Here is a 6,214-nt window from a genome sequence, read left to right on the forward strand (position 1 = left end):
AACAGTTATAAGCTTTCCATAGTTAATTCCCGCCCTCTTCACTTATATTTTATAAAACATTAACTAATTAAAATGTTCCCGTTCCTTCCTAATTCAATTTTCTCATTTATTTTATTTCACTTATTTTATTCACAAACATTTCACTAAATTACACTAACTATTTTATCCCTCATTTTAATCATACGTTGTTTCCAATTTTCTAAAGTTATTTCTATTACTAATATAACAATACAATCTCATGTACCTTTACAGAATCCCTTTTTCAGTTAGATTTTCACCCATTATCTCTAAATAGGTCCTGTTTCTCTATATCTTGCTCTGGTCCTTTGTAACTTCTTTTCCTTTCCTTCTTCCCTCTCTTCTTCTCTCTCCCCTTGTCTCTCTACCTCTATTTCTCTCTTCTGTATTCCCCTTTTCTGTTGCTTTTTTTATTTTTTGAATTATTTTTCTTTTCTTTGGTTGTTTTTTTAAATCTTAAATTCTCCATTCTCTTTCCCCCTTTTCCTTTTTCTTTCCCACATAAAATTACTTGTTCATTAAAGATGGCTTCTTCTTTGTCCCAGTCTTCTTGTTTTGCAGACGTTTCTTGTTGTTTCTCATAGTTCCAAATCTCCATTTCTAAGAATTGAAAAACGAAGCCAAAAGAACCCTTCCCTTCTTGTGCATCTTCTTTGTACTTTTTAAGTTCCATTTTCAATTCATCCAGAAGTGGTGCCATTGTATAAATTTTTAAACAACCACCCGATTAATTCTAGTCATTCAAATGTAATAACCAAGAATCCAAAGATCACCAAATAATTCAAATACACGCAAGCTGTTTCTTTTTGCTCTTTTTTTCACTTTCTCTTCTTGGGGTTACTGTTTAGTTACAAAGTTTCAGTTAAAATGTATCTCTTAGAAGTCTTGCTGAAGTTTTACTGTAGATTCTTTTTAATTCCAGGCAGTCTCCTCCCTCTTCCAGATCCTGCCCTTATTCTTTTTCTCTCCCTTCCTGCCTATGAAAAAGAAAATGTTTAATGTCCAGAAATCTTTATTATCCCTTTGGCATTTTGTTTTATTTTCAGCTTAATTGCCTATTGATGTCAAAGCGGATTTTTCCGATTTCTTATTTAAGTCTCTTAGTTGTCAGTATAGGGAAGGAGAGAGAAGAAAAAAAAAGCCAAACCTTTCCCTTTTCACTTTCCTTTGCTGCTTCTGACTCTTCTTTGGGAGCGATGTTATTTTTTTGTAAGTTTAAATTCCAGGGTACCTTAGTTGTTGCTTTTACAATTAAACCCGGTCAGCCAAAACTTTCACTTCTTATCTTCCTCCTGCACATTCTTTTCTGGTCAAGTTCTTCTTTGTGGTGGCCATTTCTGACCACCGCTGCAACCGCCTTCGGGAAAGGGAGTAATAGCCAGCTGAGGAGGTGTGACTATTTTACCTTGGTTCTGTCTTGTATTTTTCCACAAGAAGAAATCTTGCTGGAAAGCACGTATTCAGCTCAGCAGGAAAGCACTGACAAGAAGGAAGTTAAATAAAAGAATAACCCGAGACAATAATGTGTATTCAAATAAGATATGCCTGTCTATAGCAGCTATAGAGGATGTGGCTCATGTCACGTAAACTGGTCTAAAAAGATTAACATTGCATCTCTTTACCTTTCTGTAAATTTCCTCTCTGACCCCCTCCCTTGAATTAGCACAATAAAAGAGGACAGCAAAAAGCCTGGGAGAGAGAAGAAGGAAAAGGGGAAGAAAGGAGGAGGAGGAGGAGAGAAGCCTGGATTTTTCCATCTGTTCCAGGGCAGCCAGGGAATCCCATCTCCCCCAGGCTCAAAGTGCTGCCTCATTTTGAAGATTTCTTGTGTTTTGTGTGTTTTATTTCTTGTGCTTGCTTGGCAATCACTCTTTTGTGAGTCTTGCCTGGCCTCACCCTTGCGAGGGTCCCACTGTCTCGCCCTTGCGAGGGCTACTTTAAATCTCACCCTTGCGAGGGTTATTCTCTGAGAGGAATTCAGCAGTCAACCAGAAAGGCGAAACAACAGACCGGTCGCTCAACGCGACAGCTGGGGGCTCGTCCGGGATCTCTAATCATCTGGGATCCCTTCGCCTTTCAGGTTCCAAGGTGTGACTTTTGTCTAGAAGTGCATCTTCTTCACCTCATTCTTATTCGCCTGGAATAGGCTACGTCGACAAAAAAGGTAAGAATGGGCTCCTCGATTTCTCAAGTTTCGTCAGGGCATAGGGACGAACTTTATAATCTAGTGAAGAAAGCTAATTCCTTCCAAAAAACCAATGGTACCACTGTGTACCCTATTTCTAAGAAATCTTTAAATAAATTTATAATTTATATTGAGGCTCACTGTCCAGCCTATCCATCTGCTGGAACTCTTAACCATTCTGACTGGGAAAAATTAGGAAAATATTTACATAAAGTTCCCAGAGCTCCCATGGATATACTTATTTCTTGGAAAGCAATAATGGCTGCTATTACAATTATATATCCTCCTTCTAGTCTTCCTGAAAATTCCTTTTCTCCTGTTTCTTCTGACTCCCACTCTTCTAATTCAAAAACTTCTAAGCCTCTTGCAGCTCATTTGGAATCAAACTCTTCCTTACCACCTCCTTATTCAGATATTTCTTCCCCCTCATCCCCCTCCTCCTCCTCTTCCTTCTCTTTCTGATTCTCCTATTATGAATCCTATGGGAGGAATCATAACCAATCTTTTGTCATCACCTCTATCTTTAGAAACAGGAGAACCTTCTGCTTATCCTATGACTATCATCCCTGGGGGAGGAGGCAATGTTCATAGTAACATTGAGTTTAAAGTTTTGAAAAATATAAAAGATGCAGTTACAACTTATGGATTGCATTCTCCTTTTACTAGGGGAATACTTGATTCTTTGGTTACAGCTAATACAGTTATGTTATTGTATGATTGGAAAATGCTTTTTTCTATGCTTATGACTCCTGCACAATATGTTGTGTGGCAATCTGAAAACTAATTGAGGGGTCTTCAGCTAGCCCCGCCACAAAGGCTGAACTAACTGCCACAACGTTTCCTGTGGTATTGTTAGAGGATCTTGTGTATGATGATCCTGGTGCTGTTTTTACTCTTCCTTTAACTACAACGCTTTTCAAACCTCTTCCTCCTTCCACACCTGTCTTGCTTATTCCCAATTCTTCTCTTACAATAGAGGGTGTGGTTGCAGCTCCTTACTTATATGATTCTTCTGCTCTTAATAATCTTGCATTGGCTGCAATAGGAGATCGTTGCTTTTCTTTAAAAAGGGGGACAGTAGTTGCTACACTTATAATTCTGCCTCTTTTTGAACCTCCTTCTTTGCTTGCATTACAGAAACCTGTTCAAGCTTCAAAACCAACTCTTTCTGTTACACTCAATGGTCGAATTTTTGAAGGTCTGATTGACACCGGAGCAGATGTTTCTGTTATCCGTTCTAACGAATGGCCCTCTTCTTGGTCTCTTACAGAGGCTTCTTCAGTGCAGGGCGTAGGTGGTGCTCAAGCTGCTAAGGTCAGCTCTCATTGGCTCTCTGCTTCTACTGAGCATTCTACCTTAACTGCTTATCTTAAACCCTATATCCTTCCTCTACATTGCAATCTTTGGGGACGTGATTTACTTTCTCAATTTCAAGCTTATATTCAGATACCATAGTTTTTCTATCAAAATGTTTATTTCTCCTTTATCTCTTACTCTTAAAACATCTATTCCTGTGTGGGTGGATCAATGGCCTCTCACCAAAGAAAAATTGGAGGCTTTACATCTCCTTGTCCATCAACAGTTAATAGAGGGACATATTGAACCATCCACCAGTCCTTATAACACCCCAGTCTTTGTAATTAAAAAGAAATCTGGCAAATACCGTCTGATTAGTGATCTTAGAGCCTTAAATAAGATTATTCAACCTATGGGGCCACTGCAATGTGGTCTGCCTAATCCTAATTTGATCCCAGCTGGATTTGATCTCATAATAATAGATTTAAAGGACTGTTTCTTTTCTATACCTCTGGCACAAAAGGATAGAATCATCTTTGCATTTACAGTGCCAGAACTCAATAACTCTAAACCCACATCTAGGTATCAATGGAAAGTTCTTCCACAAGGTATGCTTAATTCACCAACTATGTGTCAATATTTTGTCAATGAGGCTCTGCATCCTTACAGATCTCAATTTCCTAATTTTCTTGTATATCATTACATGGATGATATCTTAATTGCAGCTGATGGGCCAAAGGGGACGGTACAAAAAACTTTTCCGATCCTCTTGACCACATTAGCAAATATAGCACCTGAAAAAATCCAGTCTCACTACCCAATGCAATATTTAGGTCACAAGGTTTTAGCTTCCTCAGCATTTCCACATATTCCTTCACTCACACTTCCACAGCCAACCACATTGGTTCAATTACAGCAGTACCTGGGAATTATTAACTGGGCTAGACCATATCTTGCTCTAACCACACAGATGCTATCACCGCTTTTTCAAGCACTAGTAGGATTAAAAATCCTGCAGATAAGGTCTATCTCTCAGCTCAGCATCTAGAAGCTTTAAAGCAAGTAAACACAGCCCTAGCAACTCAATGGGTAAACCGTGCACTTGCAGACACACCACCTTCTCTTGCTATTATTTCCACTCATCAATTACTGACTGCAATAATTGTTCAAGTATCTAATGCAAAAAATCTTCATTTCTTGGAATGGTTACACTTACCACATACTCCAAAAACCTCTATTTTTACTAAAGCAGCACAAATGGCTTTTCTTATACAAAAAGGGCGCAAGAGAACCAAAGCCCTGATGGGAATGGATATTTTTACATTGTATATTCCTTTTAAGATTAGTCAATGGGAACCTCTTTTCCAGACTTCCACAACACTGCAGGATGCATTGGAAGATTGGTGTGGCCAAGTGTCATGCCACCTTCCATCTGATTCAAGACTGCAGGTGTTGAAGACAGTTCCTTTTGTTTTACAATCACCTTTTGTCCAACAGCCATTGAAGGAAGGCTTAACTGTCTTTACTGACGGTTCAAAAAATATTGGAGCATGTGCATGGTGTGAAAATGCTCAATGGAACAAACGCTTAACTGCCCCACAGAACTCAGCACAACAAGCTGAGTTAGCTGCTTTTTCTTTGGCCTTGTCTCTTTTTCCACAGGAATCTTTAAATGTAATATCTGATAGCATGTATGTTACTCAGATGGTTGCTCATATTTTCGATGCATATATTTCTCCTGTTACCCCTCCTTCTCTCATGACACTTTTTTTCAGCTTCAGACACTGCTGAAAAGCGAGGAAACCTTTATTTGTAGCTCATATCAGAAGTCATCAGCAATTGCCTGGATTCCTGGCAGAAGGCAATCATATGGCAGATGAGGCTTGTAAAATTATGGCCTCCTCTCCTCTTCCACAACAGCTTTCAGCTGGGGAGAGTCATGACTATTTCCATCAAAATAAGAAGGCCTTGGTACAGCAATTTGGGATTACATATCAAGAAGCCATAGCAATAATTCAACAATGTCCAACATGTAGCTTGCAGGCCAAAGGTATCTCTGAAGGTGTTAATCCTAGGGGTACTCAAGCCTGTGATACATGGCAAATGGATGTAACTCATTATCCTCCCTTTGCTCCCTGGAAATACATTCATGTATCAGTTGATACATATTCAGGGTTTATTATGGCAACATTACAAAGAGGAGAGGCTACTAAAAATGTTATTAATCACTGTATTCGGTCATTCGTAACGTTGGGATGTCCAAAAATTCTCAAAACAAATAATGGTCCTGCTTATGTCAGTTCTCCCTTTGCTGAGTTTTGCCATAAGTGGGCCATCACACATAAATTTGGCATACCTTTCAATAGCCAAGGTCAGGCTATTGTGGAAAGGGCAAACCTAACTCTGAAAAATGCCCTTGATCGGCAAAAGGGAAAAAGGCTTAGGCCCCCGAACCTCCGGCGTTACAAAACATCTTGAACATTACTCTCTATTCTCTTAACTTTCTTAATCTTACTGGCTCTCCTTCTTCCACAGCGGCTTCTCGCCACTTCACCAAGCCAGTAGTTCCCTCTTCCCGTCCTCTTGTTTATTTCAGACAGCTTCCAGATCCTGCGTGGAAAGGTCCTGCACAGCTCATCACCTGGGGAAAAGGTTACGCTGCTGTCCAACTTCCTGATCGAGTGCTTTGGGTTCCTGCTCGCTGTGTCAGACCTT

Source organism: Pseudonaja textilis, chromosome 8, assembly GCF_049901715.1.
Source record: "Pseudonaja textilis isolate UNSWEBS1 chromosome 8, rPseTex1.2, whole genome shotgun sequence".
Classification (NCBI taxonomy): domain Eukaryota; kingdom Metazoa; phylum Chordata; class Lepidosauria; order Squamata; family Elapidae; genus Pseudonaja; species Pseudonaja textilis.